The sequence below is a fragment of the Macrobrachium nipponense genome, chromosome 6 (assembly GCF_015104395.2).
Source record: "Macrobrachium nipponense isolate FS-2020 chromosome 6, ASM1510439v2, whole genome shotgun sequence".
NCBI classification, from domain to species: Eukaryota; Metazoa; Arthropoda; class Malacostraca; order Decapoda; family Palaemonidae; genus Macrobrachium; species Macrobrachium nipponense.
The window spans coordinates 29,485,910-29,502,199 of NC_061108.1; the positions used below are offsets into that span (position 1 = coordinate 29,485,910).

General features: G+C 38.2%; 1 protein-coding gene and 1 pseudogene across 1 annotated transcript in view; one reads left to right on the forward strand and one right to left on the reverse strand.

The window, feature by feature from the left end:
• The window catches only part of LOC135216741 (DNA methyltransferase 1-associated protein 1-like), a gene marked incomplete at its 5' end in the record, with an annotated part of 43,972 nt that extends 40,675 nt beyond the window's left edge, over positions 1-3,297 (forward strand). The window contains 1 exon segment of the mRNA XM_064252211.1: positions 3,068-3,297.
• Positions 3,298-5,732: 2,435 nt separating this feature from the next.
• The window catches only part of LOC135216824 (zinc finger protein 184-like), a 60,101-nt pseudogene continuing 49,543 nt past the window's right edge, over positions 5,733-16,290 (reverse strand).

Here is a 16,290-nt window from a genome sequence, read left to right on the forward strand (position 1 = left end):
CACTTCCATCGAGTTAGTTTTTGCTTTGTGGAACTGTATTCATCCCAGGGAGTTTAGAGGTTCTCCCTCCATCACCCTCACTCCTCTAGTTATTACCTCTGAGGATCCTCAGGCCCCAGAGTTCATCTCTTGATTGGAAAGAGGGACATGGTTTGTAGTCAGCTTTTCAAAGGCTTATTAACCCTTAAACGCCGAAGCGGTAAAATAAAAATTGTCTCCCGTGTGCCAGAGGTATTTCGGAGTGAGCGCGGAGGCGGAAAAAATATTTTTTTCAAAAAATCACAGCGCGCTTAGTTTTCAAGATTAAGAGTTCATTTTTGGCTCCTTTTTTTGTCATTGGCTGAAGTTTAGTATGCAACCATCAGAAATGAAAAAAATTATCATTATCATATATAAATAATGCGATATATGATATCGCAAAAACGAAATTCCATATATAATTGTATTCAAATCGCGCTGTGCGCAAAACGGTTAAAGGTAACAAGTTACTTTTTTTTTTGTTGGAATGTACACTAAATTGCAATCATTTTTGTATATAACACATTGTAAAACGATAAAAGCAACACAGAGAAAATATTATCACAAAGTAATGCATGAATTCGTAACGCGCGGACGTAAACAAATATTTTTTTCAAAAATTCACCATAAATCTAAATATTGCCCTAGAGACTTCCAATTTCTTTCAAAATGAAGGCAAATGATTGAATATTACTATACTGTAAGAGTAATAGCTTACAATTGCAGTTTTCGACCATATCTGACGAGTTAAAGTTGACCGAATGTCAAATTTTTTTATATATTTTTTTTTTATATGCAATTATTCCAGAAATTAGAAAAGCTACAACCTTCAAATATTTTTTGTTTTATTCTACATGAAATTGCACACATTTTCATATATAAAACTCTATGCAATGCCTAATATGAAACGGAGCAAATATTCCGAGAATGGGACGTACGCATTTCGGAGATTTGTGGCGGAGAATCCGCGTGCGGAGGGAAGGAAAGTTTTTTTTTTAAATTCACCATAAATCTAAATATTGTGCTAGAGACTTCGAATTTGTTTCAAGATGAAAATAAATGACTAAATATTACTAGACTGTAAGAGTTTTAGCTTACAATTGCGTTTTTCGACCATTTCGGTAGAGTCAAAGTTGACCGAACGTGGTTTTGTTTCTATTTATCGTGATTTATATGCAAATATTTCAAAAATAAGAAAAGCTACAACCTTCTATTATTTTTTGTTGTATTCTACATGAAATTGCGCACATTTTCATATATAAAACTTTATGTAACGGCTAATTTAAAATGGTACAAACATTACCACAATCGCACGTATGATTTTTTCGGAAGAGTTACCGCGCGGACGTAAAGAAAATGTTATTTTTTTCATAAATTCACCATAAATCAAAATATTGTGCTAGAGACTTACAATTTGTTGCAAAATGAAGGTAAATTATTGAATATTACTAGAATATAAGCGTTTTAGCTTACAATTGCGTTTTTCGACCATTTCGGTAAAATCAAAGTTGACCGAAGGTTGAAAATTTGTCACTTATCATTTTTTATATGAAAATATTTCAAAATTGATAAAAGCTACAACCATGGGTTGTTTTAAGTTGTATTGTGCATGAAATTGCGCACATTTCCATATATAAAACTTTATGTAACGGCTAATTTTAAAATAGTGGTAAACATTACCACAATCGCATGTATGATTTTTTTTCGGAAGAGTTACCGAGCGGACGTAAGGAAAAAGTTTTTTCATAAATTCACCATAAATCAAAATATTGTGCTAGAGACTTCCAATTAGTTGCAAAATTAAGGTAAATGATTGAATATTACTAAAATATAAGAGTTTTAGCTTACAATTGCGTTTTTCGACCATTTCGGTAGAGTCAAAGTTGACCGAAGGTTGAAATTTTGGCACTTATCGTTATTTATATGAAAATATCTCAAAACTAATAAAAGCTACAATCATGAGTATTTTATTGTTGTATTCTACATAAAAATGCGCACATTTTCATATATAACACTCCAAGTAACGGCTAACTTAAAATGGTACAAAAATTATGTCAAAGTGACGAAATAATTTCCGAGATGTGTCACAGATACTTTTTAGTGCGGCAAGAAAGAAATTCGCGCTTGCGCGCCTGCGTAACGATTGTAAACAAAACAACACCTTGATCCGTGAACTCCCAGCATCCCCAAAGGCGCGTGATTCAAGAGTTTTCGGCTGGTAGGCCTAAAAGTAATTTTCCGCGAATTTTTAAAAAAACTTTTGTATGTCGACGTAAAATACGTCCAGTCGGCACCTGAGAGACAAAAAATGTCGACGTAAAATACGTCCAGTCGGCGTAAGAGGGTTAAGGGGTGTAGTTCCATATTAAAACTTTCTGGTTTTTAGATATCTCTTCTAACCTGGACATTAAGGAAGCCACACATTCTTTGAAACCTCTAGGCTGGAACTCTTCAAAATCTACTGCTGAAGTAGTATTGGGCTCTGCCTCCAATTTAACCATTAAACTCAGTCTTCCTGAAATTGATAGTTGAGACTGTATTGGTCTTGGTCTTGGAAAAGAAGTCATGAACTTGGGGCTTTTTCTTGCAATGTGGGTTTTACTTCTTAAGGAGCAGGCCGCCTCCTTTTTTTTGCCTCTCATCACAGCAAATAAAGAATGTAAGTCTCAGACTCTTCCTCATTCCTATGTTGTCACCAATTTGTCCTCTTGGTTACCAGATGGAAAAGAATCCTTCCTATGTCAAGTCTGAATACTGTTTATGTATGTGCAAAGGACTAGGACCTCTGGTCTTTTCCACCACATTTTTTCAATGTAGGAGTCGGCTATCTGAGAAGTATTGATTGGAAAAAATCTAGACACTGAAACCAGCGGTTCAACCAAAAAGAGATAGGTCAGAAATGGGTCATAAAAAGTTTAGACTAAGCAATCCTGTTAATTTGTTTAGTTTTCACACACTATGATTCCTCCTGCCTGATGCAGGAAATACAGCTATCACAGGAAAGAGGAAAGTAATAGAAATTGAATATTAAAACTTATTTTTCTTTCAGATCACACAATGGATGGTTATAGCCCTAAGGAATGTAACACAACTTCAGATTGAATTTATGGGAGTCATAGACAATTTTTTTGTTCTATAATCCTAAAGAAACTCAAAATTAATTACTTCGTTCAGTTTTTAAGTTTTTCTTATCACCTTTAATAAATGGTTTTCATATTACCTATGTTATACTTGGTATTTTCTGTAAATCAGTGCAATTAAAAGATTTTTTTAATCTGGTACATGTGTTTTCTTAAGTTTATTACCATAACTAAAAATTATGTTATTACAGTGGTGCTGATAAGTGAAAAAGAGCTATTAACCGAAACTTGGCGATTTATGCCGCTTATTTCGGTTAATTGCGCCTCTGATAGGTATGTTATGGCGCCCTAACTCTATTATCAGCACTTTATGGCACCATAAATTGCCAATTTTATGGCTCTAGACAAGCGCCATAAAACTGGATCGCCATTAACCAAGTTTGCCGATAACCAGGGACTGCCGTATTATCATTTGGAAATATTAATAAACATAAAAATTCTCTCATCTTAGCAAGAGAGCAAGAGATAGAGTTGTTCTTACTTAAAAGTGAAATGGAAAGGTTATTTCTTTAAAATACTATCACAAATTTTGTAATAACAGTTATATTGTTATTAATTGGAAATACGTATTAGTAAACGTACATACTACATGTACCATAAAAATTTTCTCATCTCTGTAAAAGAGATATTTTATCATTGTTAATGTTATTTAATTTACACATAAAAGCTTGAAAACTTATAAATTACATAAAAAATTAAAACACCTTTGTAGGGTTTCTCCAGGATTCAAAAATGTTGCATTTGCTTTCGTGTGTCTGTGAAATACTCACATATGATTAGTTAGGTTCCAATGAAAAATTTATGTAACTCGAATCGCATAAGATCGAGGTGTTACTGTACTGCCAATCTTGCTTTAAATACAATCCACCGAAGGAGTTTCTTGTGTGCCTACAGGAGGAGCTGACTAGAGGGAAGATGAGTGACAAACTGCTGGAGAAGCAGGATGACCAGCTAAAGAAGCTTCTACTGAATGCGGAATGTTTGAATCGTCTTCCTCCTACTCCGTATGATGCGATGAAGGCAGGCACTTGGGCGCTTATGGGTGGCCCCAAGAACTTTGCTCCTGTCAAAGAATCACCACAGACTGAGTGTCCTGATGCAGACAGGCGCTCTGACAATGACAGCCGTTCTGAAACTGGAGAACGAACGGGCGCTAATGGGTTGGGCACTGACACACTGCATGAACGTACTTCGAGGCTATACTCAATACAGTAGGGTACTCGGGCAGAATATGTGCCCCAAATGTCTGAGGGCTCTGATGACAAATCTCTCTCAGCCAAAGAATGCTTATGAGATGACAGGCACTTTGAAGATACATCCTGACTATCTGCTACAGGAAAACCAGAAGAAAATTGCTCTGGATATCCCCAATGACTGCAGGAAGGCTGAGGACTAGATTAGGGATCCCTAGTTCTCTTACGTGGGACAGGTGAAAGGACACATCTTTTGCGCACCTATTCAATGGAGGCAAAGCGTCCGAAAAATGCCACTGTCGTCTGGGGGAAAACTCATCCAAGCTTGAAGAAAGTTGGTGAACATCCAAGGAAACGTCTTTCCAATGGTATTTAGCTGCAACCTAGGAACTAGCAACAGGTTCAGCAGAGGTGGGTACAACCAATGAGCAGACCTTACCAACCTCCCTTAGTCTACCAGTTTGATTCCTTCCAGCCAGGTGCAGGGGTGTCATTGACCTTGGCCTAGGAGAATCGGTGGGCCAGGAAGCCACCTCCTCACATACTGCACTTGCACTAGGTGGTATCGGGTGCTCCACAAGCACAACACCAACACTAGGATTTTTACAGATGAAGCCAACAGAGAGAGAGGTTTGGCAATAGATTCGAACCTCTTGTCAATCCTACTTTCAAGTCTGGCAATGGTGTTTGGGTTCGGAAGTGAGGGAGTTGGGTAAAGAAGTGGGTACACATTGAGTAATGGGAACAGGGTCAATAGCAATAACAGGTTCAGCAACATTGACATCATCATCAACAATATGATCCTGACGGATTCCTGGCTTAACTAAAGCTTTACTAATTTGTCTAACCATTGCCTTTCTTTCTTTATCCCTTGCCAGTTTACTTAAATGCAATTTTAAGATCTTCAATTTATTCAAGTCCCATTTTTACATTCATCACATCTTACATATATTGAGCAAATTTGTCTCCTACAATCTGTGCAAATATGTAGAGTGACGATCACATGATTCTTTAGTCAGCCGAGTATTACAGCCCTTGCTGCAATACCTAATACTAGAAGTACTCAAGTCTGACATACTGGTCAAGTCCGAAAATCGTCGTAATCTGTAAGGTCAAAACAGTCCAAAGTTGTCAAAAACAGTAATAATAAGAGCCTAACACTATCTAATTGTAGCATGATGCAATACAAATTTAGAATACTTCACCAACCACGATGAAAAGACAACACACAGAAGAACGAATTCCAAAATTAAGTTGGATCTAACAGTTGTACAACCATCTGCTGGTTGAAACAAATTGAAGTCACATTTGCTAGTTGTTCCTTTCTTGCCCCAAAAGTGGGTGGAGCTCATCACCTAGCCACCAAAAATAGAGCGACCCATGAATTTCCAAAATTCTGCTGCCGATTGTAAAAACTTTTTGCTATATAATTACTGGGCAAGTTATTTGATTAAAATGCTAATTTACCAACAAATGCCCTCCAAACTAATTATTAAAAGTCAATGTAAAGCAAATAAATTTTAAAAAATTAACAATACATCACAATACAAAATAAAAGAAAGCAATAGACTGGGAAATGAAGCAGCACAACCAACTAAGGCAGTCCCCGGCTTACAACGGGTTCGGTTTACGACGTTCCGAGGTTACAACGCTTTTCAACTATATTTATCAGACATTATTTCCAGGTCTATGATACATGTTCCAGGGTTACGAAGCCTACAACGCTGATCTGGCAGAAGAAATATGACTCCAAGAATGCAAAATAATCAATATTTGAAGGGTTTTTCAATGAAAAATCCAATAAGAATGCAGTTTACATAGTTTTTAATGCACCCAAAGCATCAAAAGTAAGGTTTTCTTAGGATTTTTGATGATGTTCCGGCTTACGACGATTTTTGACTTACAACGCGTCTCAAGAACGGAACCCCCGTCGTAACCTGGGGACTGCCTGTATATGAGTCACACTGAGGAATGCTTCCCATTCCTTACAGCCAAGTGGAGATTGAGTTTCTTATGGACAATGGATTTTTTTATGAGATCTTTCAAGTTGGTGTGACTAGAGTCTTTCACACAGAGTGGGCTATGTATTTAATGATTAATGGGTTTGTGAGGCACTGTCTTCACCACCGAGCATTTAGTTAAAAATTTTGGCATTTGAGTATAAAATGAAATAATAAATTATTGGGTAAGTAGGCACAGTGAATTTTCATTCTGTTTTTATGGGTAGAACAAAGCTATTTAAACTGAAAGGAAACTTAAAGCATTCAATATTATTAACAATATGACAAATTTTTAATCAATTTGGATTTTTCATAGCTTTCAAACCTGAGCTCTTAACAATGGAATAAATCTTCTCGTGCCAGCTGGAAACCAGTTAAAACAATCAAAGATTGTAGAGCAAGGAATCTGTGAGATCTGGCAACTCATGCATGTACGAGGTGGGAGTGGGTTATCAACCAAACAAACGTTTTAAGATGGACTGAGCATGACCCGACAAGGGAAGCTCAAACAAAGCCCTAGAATCCTGTCTGTCACCCAGCAAGGCTTCTACACCCATAGGGGTCATAGAAGACTGAGACTGTTTCAGACACTCAAGATCGTTGAACTCACAAATGAGATCAACAACCTCTGAGAAGGAAGACAAATTCTTGGCGCTCTCCCTCCTCCTGCTCTGGAAAAGGAGACCCACAATGCAAAGAAGGCTTGGCAGGATCCTCATCCTTCTGTAACAGCATTGGAGAAGCGTCCCTAGGAAGCCTGGCACCCTGTTCCTTATTGGCTGGAGTGGAGGCCCTAAACCCTGAAGATCCAGAAACCGAGGGTTCCGGAACACTACCACGCGACGAAGCCCATCCATGGACCCAACACGAACCGTGTACATGCTCATGTGATGAACCATGTACATGTTCGCAGAACAAATCACGTACACGTCCACTAAGCGAATCACATACTCGTTTGTGAGACAAATCATGTACGTAGGCATGCGAAGAGTCAAGTACACGTCCATGAGATGACAACTGAGCACGGTCCTGAAACTAGAAACAACGCTGAAGAGAACTACCTGAAGGAGACTGACTCCTAAGGTTCCGGTCTCTAGGAGAACGAGAAACACGTCAGCAGACCAGGGAAGCATCACATTCTTGGCTGTCAACCGCAACCTTACAGAGAGAAGAATCCTTGGAAGTCACAGGAGACACCTTTGTAGCAGATACCTTCGACTTCTTGATCAGTGTCTTATCATCCTTACATCAATGGACTAGCACAGGATCAGGGGATAAGGGGGTAGAACCTCTGTTATCACAACCACATACGTGCAAGGAAAAGGCACATCTGCATACAGAAGATGGTGCATAGCAGACTGGAATGACATCATAATGATGGGAGGAGGCAGCGATGCCACCACATCTGACGTCATAGGCTGAGTGGATGCTGGGAGTGACGTCATGACATCTCTAAAGCTAGCACTGGTCGATGGCCTCACTGGTGAAGAGGCAACCCAGTAAGCATTGACGTTAACATGTGCCCCACAAGATGGCAGCACACAAGAGCCAACATAAAGTAGTCCTGGGGAAGGTGGGACCGCTATTGGGGCGGCGGGTATGTGCCTCCAAAAAATGTGACAATAGGCCATCCAAGAGGGGTATTGATTCAGAATCTGAAACTAAAGAAACAGATGGTGTAGCTTCCTCCCTCTCGGGAAGAGCATGAGGACCCGATGAAGAGGGGGTTACATTAAACATAACATCATCCTGTGGAACTCCCGTTACTTCCAATGACAAACGATGGAAGAAAAAGAAGGCGACAGAGGTACAATTGCAGCAGGGACAGCGTTTCCATAAGAGGGTGAAGGCAAATCATCCACATGAGAAGAACAAGTAGAAACTCTGCGATGTTCCCTTTTCTTGTAAAACAACCTCCCTGCGACTTAGCCCAGGCACGACATTCCGGGCAGGGATCAGATTGGCAATAATTAGATCGGCACCTACTGCAAGTCGTATGGGGATCTGTAATAACCGTAGCCACCAAAAACCTGTAGCATGGGAACCCCTGAACGCCCGGGCACATGCGTTTTTACGAGGCCGTGAAGACTTGGGGGACTCCATGACAAACACGACTGAAAAAGAAATAGAAACATGGGCACAAAGCAACCGGCTTGGAAGGAGCGCAAAGTGTCTACTTTCCCAGGCGTTCAAAGAAAGACTGATGCATCACGAGATGCGGTGCGTGGTTGGTGACCAACTCCCACCTCATACACACATAAGTTGCCAGATGTCACAGATTCCTTGCCCTACAATCTTTGATTGTTTTAACCAGTTTCCAACTGGTGCAAGAAGATTTATCCTATTGTTAAGACAGAGGGTTTGTTCCGCATATGAACAAACACAAGTACTACTTACAGTACTGTACCTGATTTCACTCCAAACGAAAGTTTTAATAAATGTAATTTTGGTGTTATATTAATATCACAAACAAATTTCTGAAATATATACAATGTAGATCCAAAAAGTCTTTAGATAAATTAAAAATTATTCTGTCTCTCCATCTAATGGTGCCATTCCTTGAGTCACATGGCATTTCAAGTGTCTATTATAATTACCTTTACGACTAAAAGTCTTTCCACAAGATTTACACTGGTGAGGTTTTTCCCCTGTATGAATACGAATATGAGACTTATAATTATAACTAGAACTAAATGACTTATCACAGATTTTACAGGTGTATGGACGCAAAAGACGATGGGCAGTTCGGACATGATGATTCATATTAGTTCTGTAATAAAAGGTTGCATCACATAAACGACATGTATGAGTTTTATTTCCTGCATGTCGATGCAAATGATCCTTCAGGTCTGACCGCCTGATTATAGTCTTCCCACACACAGGACAAACGTACCCACATTCTCCAGAATGACGTGCTACATGGGAATTATAACCTGATATTGATGCAAAGGTCAAGCTACACACTTGGCAAGTGTAAGTCTGTCTTTGACTGCTATGAATGGGCAAGTGTGCCTGTAATCCTGATGCTTTACTAAAACCTCTACCACAGACAGAGCAGCAATAAGCATACTGACCTTTGTGTTCACCTAAATGTCGCTGATAAACAGATTCTAGAGCAAAACCCTTCCCACACACTTGGCACTTATATCGGAAACGACCTGTGCAGATATCATGGTGAGCCTGCATATTACTACGATGGCTGAATCGGCGACCACAGTTATCACATCCAAAAGGCTGTTCACCTGTGTGAACTTTCATGTGCTCTTTCAAATTACGATTATTAGCTAATATTTTGCACAAATATCACATTTGAAGACATTTTTCTTTTTGGTATGGGCTTTCATGTGAGAAATTAATGCCTGTAAAGAGCTACATTCTTTTGAACAAGTTTTACAGCTCAAACTTTCTTGAGCATGATTTTCTAGATGCTTTTTTAATTTAGCCTTTCTCAAAAAGATGTTATCACAAAGTTTACACTGGTATGTTTTGTGAAGTTGAACATGCCTAGTTAAAGCTCTTTCTGAACTGAACTTTTTATGGCAAGTATCGCAACTAAAGTGGAATGCATATGCTTTGTGTCTACGTTCAATGTGTCTTACTAAAGCTTGGCGATTTGAAAAAACTGATCACACTGACGGCAAATCTGCAGCTTTGCATGTTTTTTTGCTTTGATATTCTTAGTCAACAATGTGGGTTTATGATATTCTGTGGCATCCTCAATCTTCCTAGATTCATCCTCAACTACATACGTAGGATCAACAGGCGAGTCATTGGTAGCAGTAACTTCCTTTGCTTCCTCCTCTACAGAATGGCTATTCTCAGTAACATCACCTTCATTATTCTGTCCTTGGTTGTCCTCAACACAAACTTGGCTACATCCTTGCCCAGATTTTTCACTTGGCTGTGGTTCACTATTTACAGAGTTAATATCTTCATATTCAGAATTGGCTTGATTACAAGAATTGGAGGGCACTGTCGCCATTTCTGAGTCTTTTTTTAATGCATCATCATTTTGTATGCCCTCCTTACCCGAGGCTTCTTTTGATGTTACTTGTGATTCACTGATGAGATTGCATTCACAATCCTCAATATCAATATCACAATCACCAAAACCAATATTATTAGCATCACTGGTGCTTTGCTTGCTCACTGGAGCCTGTGATGGCTGTGATGGCTGTGATGGCTGTGAAGGCGGTTGCTCAGAATGGGCAGTAGTATTCTGAGTGACAACAACTTCCTGTTGTGCAACATTCTGTGTGACTTCTTGTTGTGTTACATGACTGATGACTTCTTGCTGCTGACATTCTGTGATACCACTTCTTGAATGACTGTGTCTTTTGGTGCTGCTGCTGCTGCTGTTGCTGCTGCTGCTCTTGATAAGTCAATTGAGGCTGTTGATGCTGATGTTGCTGGTGAGATATATACATTTGATGGCTCTGCATTTGATTCAGTACATGTTGGCCAACATGTTGATGTAAATGATGCTGCTGTTGAACAGAACTGAGATGTTGAGCATTTTGTAACTGATGCAAAGGTTGTTGTTGGTTGTGCTGTTCCAACTGCACAGCCTGATGAATATGCTGCTGTTGTGCCTGGGAGTTCTGATAGTGCATCATCATTTGCTGTTGCTGCTGCTGTTGTTGCTGCTGTTGCTGCTGCTGCTGATGTTGCTGCTGCTGTTGCTGCTGCTGCTGCTGCTGCTGCTGCTGCTGCTGATGTTGATGGTGGTGGTGGTGGTGGTGATGGTGATGATGTTGCTGCTGCTGCTGCTGTTGTGGTTGTTGATGATGTTGATGTAGTTGTTGCTGATGAACGTGTTGCTGCTGCTGATGTAACTTCCTGTAATTAGCCAATCTTGTCCCATATTTTTCACTGGTATTTTCTACTTTGGTTATAATGTACTTCCTGTTAAAAGAAAATAAGGTTACATTAAATTTGATGTCATTTTTTATATATAATAAAAGTTCATTTCAATGCAAGCCTACCATTTACATCAACCCATATTTGTGGTACTTAAAATCCTAGACACACCATTCCAGGATTATAAGAGAAAGATGGTCTCCTACCTTGATAACTTCCACAAGAATCCCCCACTGGTGTTCTTGGGTAAATAAGAGACTAACTCTTCATACAATCATTCCAATCAGTGGGAATGGAACAAAAGACTTTTGGTGTTAATGATGGGTTGTGAAAAAATCATGCCAAAATACATTTGTTTCACAAAAATATATCATTTAAATTCACTTGAATCACCAATAAGGAGGCAGGTAAAAGCTAATGAAGAAAACTCAGAGTGACTAATCAAATTTACAGTTCAGAGATTGAGGACTGACAAGGAGTCAAAAGCTCTCCAGTTTGCAGATGATGTAATGTTACAATTGGGTGCCTCACCCTAACTTGTAAAGTTTTCTTCTTGAGATTCCATATCACCAATTTCCATTTCTTGTATGTTTCTGATTACTATGTGAATTGAGAAAAATTTTTAAATATCAATTACAGAATTATATTAAAATATTACAATATATAGCCTGTTAGTAAAAGATTAAAAAGCTATTACATAATGATAGAGCTTACAGTCAAACCCTCATTAAACCAGACCTCATTAATCCGGATATCAGATAAGGCGGACAGCAAAAAAGAATCGGCCAATTTAATTGAAATACTTATGTTCATCCACGATTTAAAATAATTACTGTTCCTCCACTTGTCACATAACTTTTTCCTTTTTATTGACCAAAGGTAATCAAACTTTCATTGATATTTTTATGAGTTAGCTCCGTATTTTTATATTGTACTAAACTAAAATGCTTTTAACGTGTAACTAATTTAACTTGCAAGCAGTATGTACGGTCATTACAACACGCTATTGTCTGGATGGGTAGGAAGTACAGTAACGAACAGTTTTACCTATCTACTGCCTGACTGGTAGCTACAGTACAATGCTTTGTATTTTTTAAGGAAAGAAATATATGACAAAGGTAAACTTACAAAGACAAAAGTTGACTTACTGTGCAATACTTGTGTTCACATGGCAAATGAGAGAGAAATTGCCAATTCCTCTATATGACTTAATTCTATCATTATTTTTATCATCTTTCATATTTCAACAATTTTGAAGGAAGATATTCATTCTATTCTTTATGAAATCAGTAAAATACATACACTACTAAAAAAACTACAACTACTGTAGTATTCAAAACACATGCATTTACAGACAAAATACTACAGCTAAAACATGATAGGCTGACTGGTTGCCATGGTGATCTGTTAGCCAATGATAGCCCTCTACTTCTGTTCTATTTATGGACATTTATATCTCAAAATAAGACTACAAACTGTTGATTGCGTTAGTAACAATAGAAAGAACAACTATCTCCAAGATTGATATGATGAAATGTATTTTATAGACTTACTACTTATTAAAATTTCACAAGTTGAATTTACAGTTATTTGGATCATGTATATTTCTGCATTTTACAGAATGATTTTGTTGAAACCAAAATGTGTTAGTGAACATATGGTCTTAATTGTCCAGCTATTTTATTACTGATGATCTTAATGAGCTCACATTCATTTAACAGTATATATTATTAATATAAATAATAAAAAACTAATGAATAAATTAATATACAGTAGTACCTCAAGATACGAAATTAATCCGTTCGTATCATAAAGTTTTCGTATCTTGGACACATTTTACATGTAAAATGGCTAATCCGTTCCAAGCCCTCCAAAAACATCCCAGTAAATTATATTTCCAGGCCTAAAACACATGTTCTAGGGTTACGACGCCGATCCGACGGAAGAAATATGACTCCAAAAAGGCAAAATACTGTAAATACTTGAGTAATATTCAACTGCATGTAATATTCAACCCCATTTTTACTGCATATATTAGGACTTTAGCATATGTCCCTTAGCAATAAGCCTAGCCTATGTTAGCGGTTGCTACTGTAGCCTAGTCTATGATTCTGACATCTAAACCTAAGAAGCTAAAAGCTTAGAATATGCCAATAAAATGTATAAATAATCAGTATGTACTCATTTCAAATAATTATTAATTAATCATTAACTATAATACACAAACAAACAAACAAAAAACCTTCCAATCGATTGTTTACATTCAGCTCTTACCCGTCTTACGAGTATCGAACGAACGCCAAGCAATCATTTTTCCTAGCACACAGTAAGCCATAAATTTTCATTTCGTATCCTTTTCTTTTCAACTAATGAAACTACCAAACAGTATAATATCCATTCATTTTGATTCTTTATTCTATCTTTACCTAATGGAGATAGCGAGTTACTGACTGCTATAATGAAACATATGTATACGTAACGTAATAATAAAACAAAAGAAGAATTCTAAAAAATACCAAATTTGTAAGTAGTCTGACAAAACCCCCCTACGAACCACTAAGGCAGTCCACGGATAGGAGCCTGACCCTGAAGACAGTCTTCTTATTGGCCCTGGCTTCAACCAAAAGGGTGGGGGAGCTACATGGCCTCTCATATCTCATAAAGCACTCGAGAGGTTGGAGATCAATGGTGTGTGAGTTTGTCCCAGAATTCGTGGCAAAGACCCAAAATCCAACAATAGTAGACGGCAGATTCGACTCCTTTACCATACCTTCCTTGGCAGACTTTGTAGATAACGACAAAGCTGAGATGCTCCTGTGCCCCGTCAGGGGCACTAAGGGAGTACTAAAGAGAACAAGGCACTCAGGCCTGGGGTGCCAGAGGTTGTTCGTAAGTACAGGACGGAACAAGAAGGAAGTGTCCAAGAATACAATATCATTTTGGCTAAGGGAGACGATCAGAGATGCTTATACTGCAGAAGACAGAGGGTCAGATAGCCAGGTGGGAGCTAGAGCTCATGACATCAGGGGTGTTGAGTGCTTCCTGGCATTTTTAAGAAGAACATGTCTGTGGAAAAATAAAATTCTGAAAGCTGGCGTGTGGAAGCGCCAAACAACTTTCACCTCATTTTATTTGAAAGATGTTGCCCATAGATCCTTGGACACCTTTTCCTTGGGTCCAGTGGTGGCGGCCCAACAAGTGATATAGTTCATCCAGTGCCCCTGGCGGGTCAGTTTGCGTCTAGTCTAAGATGAAGGTATGAAAGTAGAATGAATGGGATGACTGTTCTTTTTTCTTTACTACTTTCTTCCTACTCCTTTAACTACGGGCAATATGAAGGAGAGTACCGTCATGTGCTGGAACGGACTAGATGCAGGTGAGATGGTCAGCCATACTGTGAAGCTATCTTAGCTGATGATATACTTTTCAGTAGCAACACACCCCTCTGGATAATAAGGAAAAGAGGGGTGAAGGTGGATCCAGTCGCAAGGGACAAGAGTAAACAGTAGAAGTGGTATCTACACCCAGTGGGAGGAAACCAATAGATCCGCTTATATCTTTGGTCCTAGGTTCATTGTCCATTCTCTTAGAATTTCCCTATATATTCGGAAATGGATAAGGTGGCAAACTCCCAGTCAGTTGTAGAGACTTACCTCCCTCCAATAGTAAGTCTATCCTAATGTTAAGACCGAAGGTTTGTTTCGTGTATGAACAAATACCAAATTTGTAACTAATTTGTATTTTTCATAACTAACAAACCTGAGGTCTTAACAGTTAAAGTTGGCCCACCTCGAACCACCCCTCTAGCATCTAAACTGGGTTAGAAATATAACGATGGGTCACAGGTAGCCGTGGGCATTCTGGGTATACTGCCCCGTGACCTGGTTATAGATGCCATTAGTCCTGGATCTCACAAGTGTAATTTTAATTCTACCGGTTTCCAGCTTGGCGCTAGTAAATCCTAATGTTAAGACCGAAGGTTTGTTTCGTGTATGAACAAATACGTATTTGTTGGCAGTCTGATTTATTTTATATTTTATGATATCTAATTCACAATTTTTTAATTAAATGTATTGCATGTACTCATTTCAAATAATTATTAATTGTAACCATGAACTATGATAAAAAAAAAAAAAAACAAACAAAAAAAAAGCTTCCAAAACTTCTGTTTACATCCAGCACTTACGAGTATCGAACACGATCGCCAAGCAATCACTTTGCACAGTAAGCCATAAATTTTCATTATCTCTCTTCAACTACTGAAACTACCAAACAGTATAATAACCATTCATTTCTATTCTTTATTCTATCTTTACCTAATGTTTTTTTTTTATTAAATGTATTGCATGAATAAGTTTTTCAATTTACAGCATCCTTTTACCAATAGAATACTTAAAGCACAAGGGGTAGATGCTGACCAATAGGAGAGCAGGGAACCTTAGGGGTGACTAGCATCAGGAACCAATGGGGAGAGCGGGAGGATGGTGGCGAGTTTACTCAGTTGGCGGGCGCGGGAGTTTTAAAATTGTTCTCGGTGGTCCCGGCGAATCTCGGGACTTTACAGCAACAACCTTTCGTATCTTGAAAACTTTTTGTGTGTAGAGCGTAAAATTTTTCGTATTTGCTTTCGTATCTCGAGTTTTTCGTAAGTTGAGTTTTTCGTAAGTTGAGCCTTACGTATGTCGAGGTACCACTGTAATAATAAAAACATGAAAAAAGGAAACAAACTTTTTTGCTGTAGTAGTGATGTTTGATTATCCAATTATACATTCTTGTCTTGACCTAGGCACCTACATAAGTGGCAGAATTTTATCACTTCTATAATGTTTTATTCTTCATTTTTAATCTTTCACTATAAGGTTTAATTCAAACATTTCTACATTGGTTTATTATTCATACTCTATAAAAATAACAAAATACAGATTTTTATATGTATATGTATATATATTGTAGGTATCATTGGTTAAACCGGACAATTGGCTAAGACAGACACCTTCTTCATCTTCTTTCCCACTATTATCCCTAAATTAAGGGGACGATTGCCTGATGCGCCTTCTCCACTGCCTTCTATCAAAGGCA